Genomic DNA, 22876 nt, shown 5'->3' with positions numbered 1-22876 from the left:
GCTTGCAGTACGTTGGATTGCAGCAACTCCACCTGCCCCAACAACTATTAGCAATCTGACATGCTTATATCCTTTTGAGAAGTAGGTTATAGCTCTGATAAAATTACAAATCCTTTATGGCCTTCATATAACATCAGAAACACACCAGATGCTTCTGTATGTATTTCCTGAGACAGATACATATTTGTCTGCTCTCAGCTTGCTATCTCTAAAGGTGGGATGGCTTAAAATGCTGTCAGTGGCCCAGAGACTCACATTAACTCACCAGTGATTATAAATTGCTGATTTCAGTGACTATGAACTCTTCTGAGACAGCTAAACTTGCATGATCAGCCTCTCAGATTATACCTATTTGCAGAAAATGTTATCTCAGAACAGTTATAAAATGAAAAGGGTGGTGTGCTTTCAGCATTAGAACTACTTTATCTGCAGGGTTTAGACTGAAGTTACACAGGTCATCTCAGAAGACGTGTTCTTTCTGTCATTCACTTGCTTTGTGACCTGGTCATAGCCTTCAATAAGACAAAGGTATCTCACTTTGGACAAGAACTATTGTGGCAATGGGTGTGCACAGTATTTTCATGTTAACATGTTTCTTCATTATTAGAATTTACTGAAATTTCCAGCACCAAATAAATCAAAGTTTTAAGATTAAAAAGATGAACACATTATTCTAATATTCAGGAAATATACATGTGTTTACAATGTTGTCTAATGGATGTTAAACTTCCAGTGCCAGTATCTTCACTAATTATTGTTTCAGTGTTCAAGCATGGATGTAAATCTATTAGCTGTGGTAAAATTAACACTTTTAACTACTCTTCTTAAGACATTTTCTGTCATTAAAATGTGATTTTTGTTTGTTTGTTTGTTTGTTTTAAATGGACACCAAAAAACCTAATGCATAAAATGCCATACAAATACTGACAGTTAGTCACAATGTATTTGTCAGATCTAAATACACCTAGATTTATTTTATTTCACTGTTGACTTTTTCTGGATTTTCAGATTATTGAATCAATACTGGAGGCATGCTAGACAGTCTAGCTGACACTTAAATGTCTGAAATACTGTTAAATACAGATTAAGCAAAGAAGCATTAAAGTCAAATCCAAGCAGATGTGTTAGGAACAAGTGTTGATTGCTGAGAAATGTTATACTTGAAGTCATTTTACCAAGCTTGCAAAGACACCATGGTGGAGCATATAGAGCAGAAGAAACAGCATGAAGACTGTATGGTCTTTCATTCATTATTTAAACTCTGAAAATGTGTAAGAGGGCAAACAAACTGAAACTGTTCCACAGTGCCTTCCTTTCTCATGCAGACATGTTAAAGCTCCCTATCACACATCCAAGCATCGAGGGCCAAAAAGGTTTTTAACTTATGCAACAGCTTGTAGGTCTGACAAAACAATAAAGGATATATCATGCTAGTGATGCCTCTAGATGATGATTTCCAAAAATGTGTTACTGAAACATTTCAACATGACAAAAGAGAGCAATTCCTGATTTGGGGTGAATTTTGATGTACTGATTTCATTCTAATTATTATGTTCTGTTTACCAAAAGCTAAACCAAAAGATGCAATACATTGCAGATCTGGTGAATGCATGAGCCTGGAGAAAAGCTGAAAGTGTAGCAATATTGTAAACCAGAGGTATAGGGGCATGTGCAAACAATTGGAGAGCATGAGATGGGTCTCAAGTCATGTTGCTCCTGTTAACAGCCTCCACACAGGTCACTCCAGTGCAGATCTGGCTATCTACAGAAGTGTGGCAATGTTATTACAAGAAGCTGCAGTTCTCAGGGTGGTAAATTGGAAGCTGGGAAAGGGGCAATCTTCAAAATTACTTCAGTCACCAATGGCAAATTTATTGGTTGTAAAATATCTACAATATCTTGCATGCTGCAGGTAGGTCAGATTGCCCTGAAGCATGCAGTGCTCCAGGGCCAACAGTACTCTCCATAGTCAGGATAAGAGCTTAGCACTTCCAGACCTCCGAGGGCCCAAAACATCTACAAAATCAGCAAGAAAAAGCATAGATACCTGTAGATAACTGTCAGAATGAAACTTCAGAGGTATCACATTGCAAACTGACGTGTCCAGATATAGTAAAAAGAAAGTCCTGGCCTTTTGCAGATCCAACCCACAGCGATATAAATATGTACTGCTATGTGTATGCTATATTTACAACATATAAATGCAATTCATGTACATGCAGAAAAATCCTACACTACCTAGACTGACTCCTTTTCATTGCTAATCTGAGGGCTAAGTTGTATCTTGTAGGCATGGACCTTCAGTGGAGCAGCAGACACCTTGCCATCCCAGGAGGAACCTCCAGTTTCTATTTAGTAGAGGGGGAGCACAAGCTCTGTATGGAAATGGTGCAGTACATTTTCCATTCTGTAGGAAGCCAAGAAAAACTGGTGTTGAGGCCTCATCCTGCTGCTCTCTATTCTCCTCTGCCCGTTTTGAGGTAATAGAGAACAATTCCTGTTCCACATTTAGCTCAGAGCCTGCAATTCTGCCTGTCCTTCATGCAGACTTGGCAAAACAATAAAAGCATAGAGGACCCCATGTTCTTTTCTAGTTACTAGAAAGTCTCAGTCCACAAAGTAATTTCATTTTGCCTATCTACAGTGCTTACATAAAAAGCTAGCAGAATGTACCAGGAGTACCTTACTGTGTATTTACATTTGAACAGATGAGATCAAGATATTTGCATTTGTAATAGCAAACAGTGTGGATGATTCTTAATACTCCAAAAAAATCATTCTAGGATTGCTGATTTGGTATCATGGCAGAGCATGACACCAAATCCAGTTTTTCTGTGTTAGTTGAGGAATACAATTGTATACAATTCTATACAATTGCTACCAATTGTTAGCCTTCCTCTCTTCATTGTCTGATTCTAGAAAAACGCAACTAGCTTTCCAAGTCTACCCTATAAATCTGTATCTGGGAACAGAGAGCAAAGTAGTACTAAATCTGAAATTTCCCACCTCTACTAGCGTGTTGTGTTTTTTGTGTTTGATTTTCCTTTTTTTTTTTTCTTTTTTTTTTCTCATTCTTTCAACAAATAGACAGAAAATGAATGTAAGGCTTATAAGAACTCTTTGGACTGTCAGATATAAAGTGAGTCACTTCAGTTACCCTCAGGATGTCAACACAGATATGGAAAAAAGTCTTGCAGCAGTCTATCAATTAGTTGTGGAAATTGTGTTAATGTGAAGTTTGGGCAGTAAAGTACCAATAGTGTCTTCCCCTAAAATGGTACTGGCAAGAAGATTAACTGAGTTTTTCTCAGGGTGTCTCTAATTATGCAAGTTAATACATCTTCTAATGTGCTTGCAGTGAGAGCGTGGCAGGTCTCTTCTCACTGGTGACAGGTGACAGGACCAGGGGAAATGGCCTCAAGTTGCGCCAAGGTAAGTTTAGGTTGGACATTAGGAAATACTTCTTTACAGAAAGGGTAGTTAAACACTAGAATAGGCTCCCCAGGGAGGTGGTTGAGTCACTGTCCCTGGATGTGTTTAAAATTGTATGTGGTGCTCAGAGATATAATTTAGAAGAGGGTTGTTAGAGTTAGGGTAATATGGTTAGGCTGTGGTTGGACTTGATGATCTTTAAGGTCTTTTCCAACCTGAGTAATGCTGTGGTTCTATGATTCTTTTACTTCCAATAAGGGAACAAGAGGAAAACTACCTCCTATACAATGTTAAAAAAGTACTTGTTTGGGATGTAAGAACACTGTTACAGTTAAACTTCAAATTGTTATTTATGTTATATATGTTATATATATATATATATATATAAATAAATATATATATATATATATATAAAGTGAGGCTCTGGAAAGTAGAAGTTTGAATGGCAATTGTTTTAATTAACTAAAACAAGGGAAAAAAAAAATCAAGGAGTGTTAAAGGTTTTTTACCATAAATGAAGATCCACTAGCTTGAATGAAAACTTGAAATCACAGTGGGGTTTGCTGGCTTTTTATATAGTTTTTATATAGACATCTACTACAAGAATAGCTCTGTGAGAGGTTTTCTATGGTAAAAACCTTTCTGCCCAAAGCAAACAAAGGCCACATACATAACTGCTGAAAGTCTCCCTTTCTCCCTTTGGTCTCTACTGCATGCATTTCCATTTCACAAATTTATTGTAATGTGCTACAAAAGCAGCAGCCTTCCTAAGGAGGAAAAATAACCAAAAGTCCCACAGAAAGCTGAGAACAAGAAAATGGAGACCAGATTTAAGGCACAGTTATCTCTAAAAGTTTAAAAACCTCATGTAAGAGAACTGCAGTTTCACATTTACTGAGTTTTAAATTCATTTCTAAAGTGAGAAAAGATTAGAATGTTCCAATGGCTTAATTAACTTAAGTGCAATACAGTTAATTTTATATGCTCAAGGCAAATCTCTTATTAAAATTATTAAAATGTTTCTGCTGTCTAAAGCTTGCTATAAAAGAAACTTTCTAAACTATCTACATTTTTTTCTAATAAAATAAGTAGAAAACACACTAAGAAATGACCTGAATTTTACACTGGACAAGTGATGATTCTGAGGCTCTTTTCATTTCAGATTATATTCATATCTCACCCCGATTTATCTTCCAAACATAATCACAAGAAGTTATCAGGGCCTTGCAGTCTGTGAACTCACACAGGGAAAGTCCCATATAAACAAAGATTGTGATAATATTTAGGCTGTGATCTTGGCACAGCATTAGACAGAAAAAAGGGTGTGGGGGAGAAGCCCCAGTCAAAATGATTGGTGATGTGATGCTGTTTCCTTCTTTGTTGTTCTGAACAGACAGTGGCAATCTACAGACGAGAAATCCAGTATTCCTCTGGGATCCCTTTTCCAAAACACATTACCCCATTTCTTGGAACCACTGATGCCTTCGGTCTGCATTGACTCAAGCTTCTACACAGGCAGTGACTCTCAAAAACAGACTCTATGTCATCCATAAGAAAAGCTTAATTCCCTCTTATCAGTCATAGTGTCATAGCTTGAATCTTTCTCTTATCTTGGAATTGGAAATTTGCAGGTCTCGAGATACAGAAATGAAGGTCAAGGAAGTGAACTGAAGAAAGTGAATGAACTGAGAGAGGAAGGGAAGGTGACATTTCAAGAAAAGAGAAGCTTTTGAAGTTAACAGAGGTAATGTTCCTTTCTCTTTTGGGAATATTATGAAAGCTCTCTGTTAGGGAACATAAAATCTAGAAAACCTCTTCATTTATTGTTGTTAGAAGCTTCTGAAATACAGGACTACTTTTTATTCGTTCCTGTGATATGCACCAGGAGAGAGTGCAGATTTTCTGCCCTGTTAAGTAAAGACTGTGCAATAGTTTTCCATGGTTACATAGGAGTTGTTCTTTCAGGGAAGCAGGAAAGTTCTTCCCCTTCAGCTTGAAATACAATGTTGTATTTTCATGAAAGATTGTTCAGGAAGTGCAAAATATAATACATGTTCCCTCAATAAACCTCCTCAGGTGGACCTTTACCAGCTGCGATTCCCACACTGTGCTGAACACATATGCCCACTATCTGATGGCTTAGCCAACAAGGCCAGCCCCATTTGGGGATCTGCCTCCCCTGAAATCAGTTACTCCCAGTAAATTAGACTGGCAGCTGAGATAGATAAGCTAGAGCAGATCTAAGAGGCGAGCCACAGTGTTCCTTTCTGAAATACACTTTCTGCTGTTAACAGAGTCACTGTGTCTTGGAACTCCAGGATCAAGGCTCATGCAGTTTCCTTGGCTGGGGAGAGCACCCACAGTGACTGTGCTTTCCTTCTGAGGGTTGGTTAGGAGTTATCTTCAGATACAGCTTTTGTCAAGCTGTCCTTTTATATCTCTAAACCATCCATATCCAAAAATGACAAAGAGAATGTAGGAAAGGAAAGGAAAGGAAAGGAAAGGAAAGGAAAGGAAAGGAAAGGAAAGGAAAGGAAAGGAAAGGGAAGGGAAGGGAAGGGAAGGGAAGGGAAGGGAAGGGAAGGGAAGGGAAGGGAAGGGAAGGGAAGGGAAGGGAAGGGAAGGGAAGGGAAGGGAAGGGAAGGGAAGGGAAGGGAAGGGAAGGGAAGGGAAGGGAAGGGAAGGGAAGGGAAGGGAAGGGAAGGGAAGGGAAGGGAAGGGAAGGGAAGGGAAGGGAAGGGAAGGGAAGGGAAGGGAAGGGAAGGGAAGGGAAGGGAAGGGAAGGGAAGGGAAGGGAAGGGAAGGGAAGGGAAGGGAAGGGAAGGGAAGGGAAGGGAAGGGAAGGGAAGGGAAGGGAAGGGAAGGGAAGGGAAGGGAAGGGAAGGGAAGGGAAGGGAAGGGAAGGAAAGGAAAGGAAAGGAAAGGAAAGGAAAGGAAAGGAAAGGAAAGGAAAGGAAAGGAAAGGAAAGGAAAGGGAAAAAAAAAAGAAATATTAGTGTGTGCAAGCTGGCGGTAGGAAATGATAGAAAAATTTGAAAGCTTGCTGTTGGTCTAGTGAACAAAAGAACAAAATGCTAAATAGAAAGCCTTCTGGGTTATTTCTATGTGATCTGTTCAACAGTAATATCTGCCTCAGTAATACACTGCAAGTATTCCAACTCAATTTTTGTTTAAGGGACCCTTTGGTTTATGGAGGCCAGCTTCTCCAGTGACTATTTTTCTGTGAATTTCTCAGGACGTGAAGGCTAATGTGAGTGTTTTTTCCCTTTATATCTACAAGCATGATGTTCTACAGATTCATAATCTGAAAGACGCAGTGATTTACAAATAAGCCATCAAAAGTGAGAGTGGAAAAAGAAAAAGACTCTCAAATATAAAAGCAAGAGAAAAAGCTGGCTTGTCTTTGTTTTAGCAGCACTCTGACTACCCTAATAAAAAGAAAAGAAATAGTACTCTCAGGAGGATAAAGAGGCTTTTATGGGACTTCAGGAGAATTAATTGTATCAATTTAGCAATGCTGAATACCTAATAATGGTAAGCAGCTGAGAGTGACTCAGCATTGCATCAAGTGTGCCCATTCTCTCAGGAAGTGTTTCAATTCAACATGAGAACCAGACTGTAACTTTTTTGTGATTGACAATGACTAAGACACATGCAAGATGCTGGAGCATTGAGTCATTCCTCTTGTTTTTCTCAAAGTGATAACAGAGAAAATAACTCAGTGAAATACCCTAGCTAGATCCTCAAAATGAACCCAATCATGCTTAGGACTTCAGGCAGTCTTCTAATATATTATGTCCCTTTTCATGCCCCTCTTTTATTTCCAGAAGTAATTACTTGTTGCTGGCATCCATCTCCAGAACCCTTCCCACAGACCTGCAAGCTGTTGCTGGCTCCGGCACCATGAGGCAAGTTTTGTCTGGCTCACTGTTGCTGTGCACAGGGTGACCACACTTTCATGATTCTGCAGGATTTGTGTTTGTCCTGATCGCCGCTATAACTCCTTTGAAAAAGAAAGCTGAGTTTTTGACCGTTCTGAAGCCTCTGCTTCTGAAGCCAGATGCTGCGCTCCTCTGTTTACTAGGAATTTCTCTTGTCTATCAGTGAAAGATTCAAGAAAAGGAATGAAAAAGAAATAATATCCTGTTGGTCCACGAAGTCAGAGTCAGATGTTGGTGGTATGGCAGTAGAGGCTGAACCTTTCACTAATATGGATTTTTTTGCCATGTGACAGATGGCAGCAGAGAAGCAGTCTGGCAAACTGGTGTCTGACATGAAAGTGCATATTAAGCAAATATGTCATTAAACTCCTCCATGCAGAAAAAAAATTGCATCCATTGACATTCATCAATACTTGCTGGGCATTTATGGAGACCAAACGGGGGATGTGAACTCAGTGATGTAGTGGGTGGTGTGTTTCAGCAGTATCAACAGCAACAGTGGGTCAGTGCATCCACTGATGTAGACTTTTATAATCATGTTATGCAGGTTTTTGTTCACTGATGGTGAAAATGCACAGCTAGTGGTGATGACTGTGTTGAAAAAATATTTTTTATGGCTGCGAATTTGTTCTACCAAATAGTTTTACTGTGTTATTTATATCCGTTGTAGTTTTCATGGAAATAAATGGGAGGCATTACTTTCGGAGTAACTGACATACATACCTGGTCTTGTAGGCTTGTGAAGTATGGCACTGTATCATAAAGGAAAATTAAGCAGCTTATCTACTGAAGGATACTCTAATACTCATGAACAAGGATTTATAGGTTTAATGTGATAACACAAGTACTAACACCAGCACATTCAGGCAGGTTGTAATTTAAAAGACAGTGTGACAACACAAAACCACCCAGAACTTTAAACTGGTCATACTTGTTTGCACTGTATTGAGCCTTGCAACTCTTTCCTTCCAGACAGCTTTAATAAGCATTTACTACTTTAACACCTAGGAATACAAATGCCCATCCCTTTATATGATATTCTTAAGTAGTATACATACTCAGACCTTAAATGCAGCCTCAAAGTCACCTTTCAAATATGCATCTGTATTACCAGTGGTCACAGGTCCCTGGTTTAGGCCAACCTATCCATGGGGCAGATATGTACTGCAGTGAATTGGGTTCAGGTGGCAGCTCTTTCTTTTTTGCAAATTTCTCTGTATGACCAACGCAAAAAAACTATTTAGGATACGTGGAATTTACCAAAATATTTCTAAATTTTCTCCCACTGAAATTTCCAGCCACTGAGATTTGTTTTTTACTGACCTTTCTCATTTCTAGGGAATTCACAGACTGCAAAAGAGCAGGCTCTAATAATCTTTTGGATCCATAACAGACAAGCTAGGTATGTAAAGGAACAGTAGAAGGAGTACTGTAGGAAGGTTTTCCCTCTGCTTTTCTCTTCTGAGTGCTGGATATTCCCATTGTCTTTTCAGCATCAGTTAAGACTTTCTGTCAGGGACACACCAAATGCTCTTACCTCCTGAAATGTTAGGATTGCCAGGGCACTAAGCTACAGAGAGGTGCTTAGACAGGTTCCTGGTGTCCTAAAATAATCCAGTGAAGAAAAACAAAAAGGATGGCGGAAGGCCAATAATGACTCTGTAATGTAACTCTAACTGTCAGGTTTTTTATGCATGTGTGGCTGCTCCATCTCATACTTGGAGAAGCTGTCACATGCTGTCAGCACCGGCTGATCTCCAGTTGGTGTTTCCAAGAGCAGTCCTTTTCAGTCAGTTCAGTGATCTCAGAGGCAGACATTTTCCCTAATGGATTTGTGTGCTCCTTCATCATGTGTTCCTTTGACAGGCTGAAGGGGCTGGGCTTGTTCAGCCTGGGTAAAAGAAGGCTGTGGGGTGACCTCATTGCAGCCTTTCAGTACCTAAAGGCAGCCTATAAACAGGAGGGGAGTCAACTCTTTGAAAGGGTAGATAATAGCAGGGCCAGGGGAAATGGTTTTAAATTGAAGGAAGGAAGATTTAGGTTGGTTGTCAGGGGGAAGTTCTTTACTATGAGAGTGGTGAGGTGCTGGCACAGGCTGCCCAGAGAGGTTGTGGATGCCCCATGGGGGTGTTCAAGGCCAGGTTGGATGGGGCCCTGGGCCTCCTGGTCTAGTATTAAACATGAAGTTGGTGGCCCTGCCTATGGGAGATTCATGATCCTTGAGGTCCCTTCCAACCCAGGCCATTCTGTGAGTCTGTGATTCTGTGATTCCTTTCTGGAGAGGTAAACCAAGCAAAAATTGATATCCTATTCTTAACACCTCCAGACACACCGAATCCAAAAAGTCATCCTTATGGGTCCCTTCCAACTCAAGATATTCTATTTCTTGAAACACAAGCCACTGTGTAACAACGAAGATGCTTCGCTACTGCTGTGTGTAATCTCATTGGCAAAGACTTCTGATCCTCTCCTATGACGAATTGTTAGTCAGATCACTGATAATCATTCCTGAGCTATGCTGAACCACATGAGTCATACCTCTGTCAGCACAGCTACCCTCTTAGCTGTTTGTTTCCTGTTCCTGATGCTGAGACAGGCCATATTACAGCTGATTTTCACATCTCTCGCCTGCACACTTTGCTTTTCATGGTAAGTTGTGAGTGCCCAATTTGATGTTCCACAGGTACAGCACCTAGCTGAGACTCAGTGATGGCTGCAATAGGACACTGTATCTGTAGCCATCAAACATCAACAACAGACTGTTACCAGATCTCCAGTTCTTATATTATATAGTTGGTTTCATACAAATGTGTCATCTTCAAATCTTTGATCTTTGCAAATCAGTTTCTTCAGTTTTACAAACTCTTCTAAGCAGATGGGGCACACTCATCAAATGAATCACCCCAGCACTTTAATGTGAACAGATCCCATATTCTGTTCAAGCCAAATTTCCCCCATCATTTATGATGATCAGAAAATATAGAGTGAAAATTTTTTTGCACTCTTTATCCCTCCATGTTAATGTTTGCTGTAAATAAAGATCACTTTATGTTCTGAAGCAAACTGCATTGCAAGTTTCTAGTCCTCAGTGTCTTCAGATGCAGAGCTCCTTACCGGAGTCCAAGATACACTGAGGGTGTCTCAAGTGCATCAGAAACTTCCTATTTCCTTGCCAATGGATCTTCAAGTAATTTGATATTTCTAAGGATTTTTTTCTTTTTGGTCATCAACATTAGCAAAAACCTGAGTATCTTCCAGTCTGTTAGCCATGATTATTATTAACCATTAGTAACTCTTTCTTGAAAGGTAAAATCACAAATAAAGGGTTCACCCTGAGATTGGACAATAATAGTTCATGTGTTTTCTGCATTTCCTTTACAACCTATAAGGAGATTATCTGCCACAGTCTGATATTTTCCCCCATCATCTGTAGATTATCCAGAACTAGAAGGGAACCATAAGGATCATCGAGGTTTTCAACCTTTTCCATTCAACTACTTGTCATTTCTTTCCTGGTTTCCTAAGGTAGCAACCTCTCCTAAATTTGCTGTTTCTAGATTTGATACAAAGGGATCTGTTAAAATTGAGATATGTTTTAGGCTCATCAATAAACACTTGTATCAAAAGTCCTCTTCCTGCACAGAGAGGGCTGTATGGTGAATCTGCATTGTACTAATGTCTTGCACCAGGAGGTGCCAGTCTGTTATAATCCCAGTAAGAAAGGCATTCAGACTGCCTAAGGTGTCACATAAAAAAATGTGTTACAGCCAATACTGTACGGAGAGGATAGTAAAAAAGGTCTGACATCTATTTAGACGGTGGGAACTCCAGATGGTGCAGCATGAAATAGGCTCCAGTCCATCTTCAGTAATGCCGTGCAAACTCAGTCTATAGAAATTCCACCCTTTCAGTCATGCAAGCTATTGCAGGCTTTTCTTAGAAGAAAACAGCCATATTCATCACTTTTACTGTGAGACAGAAAGTTCTTCTAGTGCTGTCAGAGATAGGCAAGGCCATGCAGGAGGTGTAAGTGCTGGCTCTGCATGAAAGCTGCCTGCAGCTCCTCCACCACAAGCAGCCACCTGGGTTTGCCCTGCAGCCACCAGGTTAGTGCAGCACAACACTGGTCTGAGAGCCCCACTGTGTGAGCAGCATCCTAGGGTCTGTGCCTGCTAAGGGTAACTGTACTGTGGAGCCTTCAGCCCTTGAGATACAACGGCCTCCAAGTCAGGATCACTGCAGCTACCTCTTGCCTTGCCTTTCATTTCAGGATTTCAGATGACAAGTTCCTTTTCACAGTAAGGCATACAACTGACTGTATAAGTAAGCAGCAGAGACAAAAGGCACTCTGGATATACACAGATAAAAAGCTATCTGAAAAGTCTGTTAGGTGATGCTGTTTCTTTCTTCCCATGTGCTCAACTGCAAATATTTGGAGTATCCATACATACATCATACATCCCAATTTCTGTTGCTTGATCACTAGATTTATTTCATATTCTGAAACCGTGAAATATTGGCAAAAATAATTTTTAAAAGAAATGAAATGTCTCATTAAGCCTCTGGAAATAACAACTTCCAAAGACAGAAAGAACGTAACTTTCTTCTTTCTACATCAGAGACAGTGATACGATGTAGGACTTAAGAATTAGATTCATTTACTTTCAGAAATACATTTCACAATGGTGCAGCTCTTCATAGGCTCCCAGTTAATTACAGTGTGTAAGTGATTTGCTAGGGAAGTAGAGAAAATATCTGCTGGTGGTGGGTACAGACATAAGGCAAAGTCATTAACACAGTCCTCCACCCCAAATATGATGTTGCGAATGGCAGCTGGAAGGTTTGTGTGACACACAGACCACAGTGAATCAGTGAAGGCTAAGTTAGAAAAGTCAGTGCAGAAAGCACATGGCTGACTCTGGTCACATGGAGCTGAAAGAGAAGAGAGAAACACGTTTGAGGAACAAATCCTGTCATTCCAACTATGACACAACACTCATACACAGTGGGAAACCTATGTATACAAGTGAGAAAATGTACAAAAAGAGTTTGATATGAGCCATTACTGAAGTCGAGTCAGCAGCAGCAGGAGGCATTGCACAGCGCAGGGTGAGATCAGACACATTGCTGAGCCACATCTGCAGTGCCAGGTAGAAACCAGCACACCAACAGGAAATGGCACTCACAGAGCACAAGCAAAAAGCACTGAAGTGTCTCATACAGCCTCTTCTGTGCTCACTAAAGACTGTGCAGCATCACAGATTGTTATCTGCCCTGTTTGCTGTAAGAATAAAAAATAAGCGTTCACATTCCAAGAAACACTTTGCAAAAGAGAGAAAGGTTAAACAAAATGCCTTTCTCTGCTCCCTGGTGGATTTGTCAGTGTGGGTGATGCTGGCGACCTAGAGAAAATACCTGATTGCGTAACATCCCTGTGGCCTATAGAGAAGCTCTGCAAGGAGTTTAGTCAGGGCACATAAAAGCACTAGCCATGAGGTGACAAAAAGACACTGATAGGGAAAAAATAAACTTGAGAAATGATACCAAGGGTCTTCCCAGAGGCAACCTAACTACCAGAAATGGTGAGAAGAAGGAGAAACAACTAAAATATAGTAATGTCTTTTGGATTAGATATATGATTAACTCACCTTTCTGTCCTCTCTTCCTACCTTTTTCAGAGAACATCCCTAGTTACAGCACATCACATTTTTTTTTCTTCACCCACATCCCCTCTGCTTTCTCATATTGATCTCACACCTTTCATTCTTCTTGGCAGATATACTTTTTGTCCTGACTCAGTTTATGTATACAAATGAAGTTGTAATGTACAGAGGTCAGAGCTGTTCTGATGAAAGGCTGCTGGTGCCTCTCCCCCATGCACACAAAGTAGGTGGATTTAGTCTGACTCTAATCCTTTTCTCATCAGACCATGACTAAAGCATAGAACAGAATTATTAGTTTTTTACTTAAAAGCAATTTGATTTTCCCATCATCCTCAAATTCAAAGTAAATAAAAATGAAATAAAAATCAGAACCATTCTTGTTCAAACTTTCCAAATAAAATTACATTTGGGTGGAAACTGCATTTGGAACAGAGAAAAGTTTCTGAATGTTATTAGACATTAAAAGCAGGGTATTAGAATATAAACATGACGTAACCACTGCATGGTGACTGTAATAAATTCTTCTGGCACCCAGAGCAAGACGGTATCAACCTTTTACATACTTAAGTGCCTGTGTACATACAGATGAATTTCTGCGTCTCAACCTGCTCTGCCCAGAGTTCTAAGAGATCAACAGGAATCTATCAGTTGCTGTGTTACAATAGATAGGCAAGCGCCATTGCAATTTGTCCATCAGGCACATTCAGGATGACACATCCCATCTAATTACCCGCATTTGACAGTGGCCAAGGGCTTCCCCAGAGATGGGCTGGGCTCAGCAGGGCAATCATCTGGCAGAATTACTCTGCCCCCACAACCTGGCAACAGCCTCTTCTTCCTTCCCTCATCCCTTCCTTTCCACAGGCCCAGGAACAAGAAATATCTTCCTGTGGTGCTAGGACAGCTGGCAAGACAAAGATGGTTGCAGGGGAGGAGAGACTGGCGATATATAGCTGCTTATCTGCTCTCTGCTCAGGGTTACTGCTGGCAAGCAGCAGCCTGTGGAGATCAGAAGGCATTGCAAGATTCATCTTGTTTTTTGCCATTTGGTGCTGCCCTTTCCCTTGTCGCTGCAAACCAAAACTGAACTGAAGCCTCCTTCTCTTGGTGAAGCACAGATACTGGATAACAGAGGGAAGCAAGAATTGTACAGAAAGACTTGAAAAGGTATCCATTGAAGTAGACCATGATGAGCTCTGAAACAGGGGTGGTTTGGGTAAGCTGAGAGTACTTGCAAATATACATGCTTGTATGTTTTTTATTAACAGTGGTATCATCAGATATGTATTCATTTTTTGGACACATGAGGGGGAGCTCTCAAAGGAATTTTTCCAACTCATATTCTACCTTCTGTCTTCTCAAACAAAATGAAATTTTCACATGGATGCCTCCTTGTTGGCTCTATCCCCCTTCTTTTTTTTTCCCCCAGTATAGGATGAATCAATAATGGCATTCAATTCCATACAAACACCTTCACGAGGCCTACCGAAAAGCATATTCAGCTCTTGTGTGCTTTGGATACCAAGATAATTTTGGCCTGACTCACTCTTGTTCTGAGAACAAACCAGAAAGTTAAATTTCTTATGCATTTCCATTCTTCTTGTGCTAGTAATTCTTAAAGGCTTTAATAGCAGGTAGTTATGGATCATTTCTCCCTGAATAACTTGTTTTCTTTACCCTTGATAAACCTGCATTTTTGTCAGTGCACCAGCTTACCGTGCCTCCTGTTGCAGTGAGTCACCGTGAAGCCTTGTCAGCCCCACCACAGCCTGGCACACTGAGCAGTGTCACGTAGGAGAGCTGGAGAAGCTCAGCTCATGTGTGGTAGTCCCAACACCCACGTGGAAAATGTGCTTGCCCATTGCTTTCAGTGCCTTAAAGGCAGGGGCTTGTATGGAATGGGGAAAGCAAAAGAAACATTCAGAAAAATAAGAGAGAGGCTTGTTCCTAATATTCTTAAAGATAATTTTAAACGTTCCCAGAATACAAATGAAATACTATAGAAATTTCAGACTTTCCCTATCAATGATAGGAACAGCAGCCAAAGTTTTACATAGGACTTTCTGTCCAATTTTTCTGAATGTACAGCTTCTTTTCACATGGCATGTAAAGTACGGATTTAAATCAAGGAAATTCTAATAAAGAAATACCCCATTTGTTCAAAATAAAAAACCAAAAACACAACCCCTAAGCCAATTGGCTTTCTTGCCATCTAATGTCCCAGTTTTCGGTGCTTTCTGTCGAGGTCTTCTACAGATTGCAAAGTCTTGTAACAAAGTTTATCTTCTGAAAATCACAACCACGGGGAAAGACAGAGGTTTATTTTGAGCTAATCACTATTCAGAAGAAAGAGGACGTAATAGGCCTTTATATTTCCCCCGAGTCATTACTGATTAGGCTTAGGATGGCCAATACTCTCAGGGTACTTTTTCAGTGATTATTTTTTCAGTCATTTTACTGTAAAAGTGTGCTAGTAATAGTATTAAAAGATAAGATGTTGTTAGGGCACATATTAAAAGAGAACTTTCTGCTAGTTTTGTAAAGAAGGTGACTGGTATTTTACATGCAGTTCTAAGTATAGTAGAAGGCAATGTCAAGAATTTCTGGCTGTACTTTGTCTGACTGTCCTCCACAGATAAGGAGACTCTTAATTCTTAGTAGGCCTGGATGGAGCAGCTGCTAGAGCTTAGAGTGCTGCAGATAAAGGGAGGATTGCTCGTGGATGAAACAAGGAGTCAAGGTGAAACTGAATCTCTTTCTCCTTGCCATCCTAGGCATTTGTGATCCAGCCGGCCACAGCTCCAAATCTGAAAGTACCTTGTCTGCCTTTTTTTTGCTCTCCCCCTTATCTCTTTAATAAAGGGCTCTGTGAAAGCTCTGAGAGACACAGAGAGGCTTCACTTCAGAAATGGGGGTGGAATCTCCAGGGTTTCTTTTTCATGTGAGTATGACAGATGGAAAATGTTTCCGAGGGAAGTCTGTCCAAGTGGCGGCCAAGAACTCCATGTGTAAATGCACTTGGCAAACTCAAGAGAAAAAAAACACCTCTGCCTCCTGCTTGAGAACTGCCTTATTCCATGCCTTTCTGAGCGCATGACACATCCCTTAATTTCGACGATGTCTGATGGCAAGACTAGGTCTGGCAACTCAATCAGTACACCTGAGCCCCTGGGGTAGCTCACTGCAGTCTGCACCTGCTGCCAGACCTGATTCCACTGTTCTATCAGCCCAGGAGACGCTCTGAAATATAATAAAGTTATAATTTCTTATCTCATTATTCAGTGCTTACACCAAGGTAGTGGGATCAGAACCTGAATATACAAAATTTGTCATTTTCCAAACAGTTCAAGACATTTGCAGGATGTTCCTCAGTTTCCTTCCTAATCAAAATATTTAACCAAAGACGGGGCTATCGTGATGAATTTGAAGGTCTTGATAAGCACAAAATTGCACTCACCATTGATCAGTCAAGCTTCAGCCAAGAGAAATCATTTGTTTTGCTTAACACAGCCTCCTTAATTAGTGTTACAAAGCAAATGCACCATGCTATGAGTCTTGTGTGATTTTGTTGTCTGAATTTAAGTATGACACTATTTTTTTCCTACAATTTCAGTCATTAGTGTTTTTCTTCTCATCTCATAATTACCATTTTAATGGTCAAGCCATTCTTCTTCACTCTTTCTTCCCAGATGTTGAATGATTAGAGGGGTCCTCTCCTCTTTATTCTTGTCTCAAGGATGAAGATACAGAGATCAGACAGATTCCGTCTCAAATTTCAGACTCTGCAACTGATATCAAATTTAGAAGTTTCATATATTCTGTTCCTTTCTCCTTCAGTTTTACCAAAGAAATGTATATATTCATCTCAAATTCACATTTTGAGGTAGCATAGATGTAGACCATGGGTAGACCAAATCAGCCATTACTGTTGTGGTTATAAAGTAATTGAACAAAGTGTTTTTTTCTCTGTGCAAAAAGGCTACTTTGCCTCTGGGTCACAGGTTAGAAGTCCAGATTTCATTAAACAAACTAAATGATCTTCACAAAAGTATGCTGTAACTGTTTTTTCTGGGTCACATGTATAAAAGTGGTAACAGTTATACCTCTTGGACATTTGCTCTCTTGTGATCCTTCCACTCAAAATAATTGTATTGGCACCTATCAAATCCAAGAGACTATGATTAAAAAGTTGGATAGAGCAGGAGAAATTAGCAACCTACATCCAATTTCCTATAGTATCTTCAAGGCTAGGCCAAGGAGCAATTTCCAAAAATCTACCATAACTTACAGAAATTGCAATCCATCTTCAAATGAGATGTACATTTTTGTAATAACATAAATCAGAAAGCATTTCTATAGAAAAAAAATATAAATATATATATGTGTGTGTGTGTGTGTGCATTTCCCATTTAACATTTCTTCAAAAGAATATAATGTACTTAAATTTGCATTATTTCTTGAAAACCAAGTTTGTTACCTTGCTTTACTAAGAAATCCTGATGATGACACATTTATTTTCTACCGTTATATTACAAAGGAAATTAAGTATGGTTGTTGTGAACAAAACCAAGATATGCAATCTAATTCTACAAAATATGTGCATAAACTGAAAGTAAAGAATAATAATAATAAAAAAAAAGAGTATCTGAGTGGCTGGAAGTAAAAATTATACAGGATAGCCAATGCTACTTGTTAGTATAATAGCTCCTTATCCAACCTTGGATACCACTGGCAGATCATGTATTCCAACAGAGAGACTCTTTTGTAATGTGAAATCACATCAGAGATATGCTTTTAATTACCAGGAGACAAAAGGACCTCAGTTTTTACATCTTGTCTGAAATACAGCACACATAATTATGCTGAGATAATTATTCATTATGGACTCAGCAATCTGACACCTACTGGTTCACCCACATCACTGTATTGTAGTGCCCACATTTTCCTTTGAGGTGCCAATCTACAGGCTTGATTTCAACTTCATTAAGGCAATGAGAATGTTTAAGATAACTTTAATGTGGGATACAGCAGGATTTGCATTTTAATCACGCTCAGCATTTAGTCAGAAACATTCCCAAAATAAGAAACCGTAGGAATTATTTATTACCTCATTGGAAATGCCATATCCATGTCTTTTTCCATGGTACCCAGTAAAAAACACTTATCTACAAGACCCACAGGTTGTGATCCTTCTGAAGTTGTACCTTGTTTTGTGTAACTGATTTACTTGTCTTCATCTACTGTCTTGCCTCTTTTGAAAGATGTGTCAAGACCAAAGCCTCAGGGGACGTGGCTGCAGATCTGGTAACAACCTCTGGAATGTCCAGTGGTGCATAAGGGAATGAAAACTGTGACTGGACAGGAAATTATAGTTGTTTTTATTAGCACATTTTACCCCAATCCACCATGCAGTTCTTCTCATATGGAATTAATTACAAACTCAAAAGTAATTGGGGGAAAGTGTTAGTTTTTATTTCTTTAATTCATACCTGAGAAACAACCAGACACCTCAGGAAAGTTATTTATTCTTGGCATTAAGTGTTAGTAAAGTTTTGCTCACATCACCAAAACACCAGATGTGCGTAATTTTTAAGTGAACAGTCTATAGGAACATTATTAGTACACAAGCTTACCATTCTCCTCTTGCAAGCATATTTGAAAAGTACCCTCAAAAAATGACATGTCCATGGAAAACCTACTCTGACATTTAGTAAGCAGATGAACTGGCAATCCTATTTTAAGTTAGAATTAATACTACTGTGCTTTATTTATTTGTACAACTTTTCCTAAAGCTCTCCAGGCTCTCTCTCAGCAGAATAAGCAAGGAACAGAAAAACAAAGTTTTTATACATTTTGGGATAGAGATGTACACTAAAAGGCTTGAGGCCAGGGTAGCTTTATATATGTTATCTTCACTGGTGACCAGTGTATAAATTGAAGTCTTCTTCCTGTAAGTGCTGGTTTTGCATAGTGTTTTCTATTTCACAGGCATTCCTATGCATCTAAGAAAATGTTATTATTGACTTAGCTTGTCTTTAAATAGCAATGACAAAACAACTTTTGTAGTGCACACAGATTTCATTATGCTTCTTTTGCAGATCCAATATTAGATAATGCATCTTTTTAAAGGCCAGGAATGTTTTTCCTTCCGAGATCACTGAAAGAAAACTGCATATTGCTGACCTTGGAGAATACAGCATTCCAGGAAATTTTCATGTCTCCGTTGAAAAGGAAAAAAATAAAATAAAACAAGATAACCCTGGAATTTAACCATATTACTTGATTTAGGATGTGATGACTCACAGACCAATACTAGAAAAACACAAACATCCCTGTATAAATGAGTGAGTTTTAAGCCCATTGTATCTCAGCTATTCCACTCCTAAAATACATATCCTTTCCCAGAGAAAACAAGAACTTTGCTTTTGTCTAATTATTCTCTAATGGTATATTTATGGTAATATTTGTCAGTATGTTGTGTCCTTGTGATTATTCATTAAAAGGCAAAAAAAAAAAAAAAAAGATGTGTGAGGGAGCCAGAAGGTACAGCTTCATGCAGTATCTAAAAGACTGTGTATTATGAGATAAAAACACTCCACAAAGCCTGTGTTCATTTATTCCTATGATCATGAATACAAAATAATTTTTAAAGTTCAACTTAATTAGCAATTATTCATACATGACATTTAGGCACAAGCTAAGGTTCAAGCTGCAGTAGCCCCCAGGTGTCAGTATCAGATCTGACAAACAGAACATCTCATGTCCTGAGACATGGCTGTGGTCGCAAAGATATTCAGCCCCCTCCAGAGAAGCCTTCAGTTCAGACACACTCTTTGATTTACACAAAAGGGGGAAAAAATAATGGATGAAATTATTTTTGCTTCTGGCAAGTGAATTTGGGTACTTGAAACTAGTTAGCATCAGCAGACCTTAAGAATAATGTGGAGTTAGAAATAGTTAAGCACCTGACTCTAGTTTGATTCTTTCTTCTAAATCAGACTATGAAGTACTAAAAAAATATTTTACTCAGAAGAAAGTGAAATGTAAATTTAACATCTATTAATATTTATTACCAAGTAAATTCCTCAAAAAAAGTCACATCCTGGGCAATTCTGTACTTGATTTTTTATTTTTTATTATTTTTTCTGGTTTGACAGAAACATGAAAATGAATATTTACTAGTGTTCTTCTTTGCTTTTGGTCTCTCTTGACATTTTGTCTGTATTCCTAATTTAATTCACAAATGTTTATGAAATGTGTATTCATTGGTTAGAACTTTAGGAACTTATCTGTAGTCCAAACCATCTTATGGACACAGTAAGATCAGAGTTATAATGTTACCAAATACTACTTTTCCAAAAATAGCCTCACCTTAGTGAGGTCATATCAGGACAATTGAAACTGAAACTTCTCTACCATCTAGCAGAAATATCTAGTTAAACATTTTAACAAAAAAAAAAAAAAAAAAAAAAAAAAAAAAAAAAAAATCACTACTTTGTTAAGTAGTTGCCTGAGTTATTCCTGTAACAGGGGTAGGGAATCCCTCAACAGGCACAGGACTCATTTCATTGACTTTACACATCTATCATGTAGAAGCATATGTCCAAACAAGGCTCCTTGGGCTCTCCTCAACAGATTCAGGCACTATTAGACTGATTCAGGCCATACTGTCTAAAGTAAGTCTTATGAATTCTGCTCTAGAAATATCTGTTCTTCACTTTCCCTCCCTTTCACCAGAGCAGTGGGGGACTGCTGTGAGGAGCAGTCCTTGTGCAGTACCTTTTAGAGGACAGCATCCATTGAAAAGCACAACAAAAATAAAAGCAGATAAATGTTCTTCGCATAGATTGTGTACTTGGTAACTGCTTTTTTAACTTTTGTACCTGTTTGTGTACGCATCAGCAAAGAATCTCACCAACAGACACCTGATCAGAGAAACAATGCTCCACCTTTCTAGCTCACTCAGCTCTTGGTGAGATGATCCTCAACTGCGAATGTTTTTTTGTTTTCCTTCAATAAAATCTCTCTGTCTAGGGGAGACATTATAAAGAGGATCTGCATGGCTGCCATAGGGTATGAACAAGGACTGTGCTGTAATGGAGAAAAGAAGCAAAATATCATTAGTCTCCATATAATAGGTGACCCTATAACAGTCTGTTATCACCAGCTCTAATGTGGATCTAGAGGGCTGAGAAGCTGAGAAGAGGCTCATAATAATCTCCTTTTTAATAAAGATAGGGCACCTAAGGATCTGGCACAACTGTCATTCCCACATAAAAAATATCTGTTTGCGATTAGCAATGGTGAAAATAAGAATGTGTTTTTAACATTGTCATTGAACAACAGATACTTAACAAGACTCTGAGTTAATTACAGAGACTTTCCTTGCATAATCACTCTTTAACCAAGTAATTGGTCTTTCAAAGGGTTGTGAGCACAAATGAAAAAAAAAAAAAAACAAAAAAAACAAAAACTGAGTTATTTGTTAACCTTCTTCTAGCTACTGGGGTTGTCTGTATTGCAAGTTACCAGCTTTTATACAAGGTTATGCTAAATCTGATGCTTTTAACATCACTGGACTATCTAGCATGCCAGCAAGAGAAACAGCAAAAAAATTCAAACTACTTTGGAAAGTATTACACTGACTTCAGATTCAGTTTTTGCAAAACATCCAATATTCAAGTAATTGTACAGTAGGATATAATATTTAATAATACCCAAAAGCATACTCATCCTTTTTCTGTAAATATCCCAGATGAGCACACACACACACACAAATCTTCCCAAAAAGTCAGCAAATAAAATACAAAATATATATGTATTTTTAAGAAAACAAGCAAATTAATACACGCAGACAATTTTCCTTGCATATTGTGTTGTACTGTACAACTACAGAGAGATATGTTCAGTATCTAGTAAGCATGTCAGATATTTATTATAACTCTTTCCTAAGATATTTGTTTGGAATTTGAAGTATCTGGCTGTGGCAAGCTTCTTTCAAAACAAGATTAGTCCAACCGTATTTTCTATTCATGTTATATACAGTTAATTGAGGTGGAAGGCTATCAACTCAGGGCAGGCAAAAAAGATTCATAGCTTCAGCCCACTTGAAGATAATGTGTAAGTTATGTCCTTTCCCTCCATGTGTCTTTCCTACACCCAGCATATAAATATCACTCTGAGTGACGTTAGTGAATAGATAAATGTGCAGTAAGTTTGGCGATATTAAAGCAACTCCAACCTACCATCCCAGGGAAGTCTATGCGCCTGTGACTAAACGGGTACTAATCATTTCCTGAGCTCCGTGCTGGCAGCCAGCCAGTAGAGTGTGTACATTGAAATTAAAATAGATTGGGAGGCAGGACGTTGTTCCAAATTGATCTGGATGACGATAGCGATTCTGAAAGCAGCTCCACTTTTTAAAGGCTCATTGTGCATTTCTGAAAAGGAGGGGGGAGAAACATTTAGGAAAATAACAGGAAGGAAATCTAAGTATGGGATATTTTACCTTTTTGATATATTTATTCTCTTACAGAATTGCTTTGTTATCACCAGTATAAGAGATAGTGCTTCCTAACGTCAAATGTAGAAACACATGCAGCAAGAATGTAAAAAATGCTATTTGTAATAATCCATTTATTATTTAGTGATTTTTTTTCTACTGCTTGTGTTTCATCAAATTGTGTCAATTCCAGCAAGGACAAAAAAGTGTGAATTTCTGTTACAAGGAGTAACCCATTTCTGTCATGTTGTTGATAGGTCTTTGCCTGACGGTTCACTGTTGAGTTTTACTCTACCCTAAGAAATGGTAGATGAACATAAAGCTGCAGCTTGGTTCAT

At 38.9% G+C, this 22876-nt stretch overlaps 1 long non-coding RNA gene across 1 annotated transcript; it reads left to right on the top strand.

Moving 5' to 3' along the window:
- The first annotated feature begins 5061 nt into the window (after window positions 1-5061).
- LOC140247077 (uncharacterized) lies at window positions 5062-7478 on the top strand. Its single transcript, XR_011902589.1, has 3 exons — window positions 5062-5176; window positions 6608-6682; window positions 7260-7478. It is a non-coding gene; the product is annotated as an uncharacterized lncRNA (long non-coding RNA).
- The last annotated feature ends 15398 nt before the right edge of the window (window positions 7479-22876 follow it).

This window comes from Excalfactoria chinensis, chromosome 1 (genome assembly GCF_039878825.1).
Source record: "Excalfactoria chinensis isolate bCotChi1 chromosome 1, bCotChi1.hap2, whole genome shotgun sequence".
Lineage (NCBI taxonomy): Eukaryota > Metazoa > Chordata > Aves > Galliformes > Phasianidae > Excalfactoria > Excalfactoria chinensis.
This window is presented reverse-complemented; position numbering and strand designations above follow the sequence as displayed.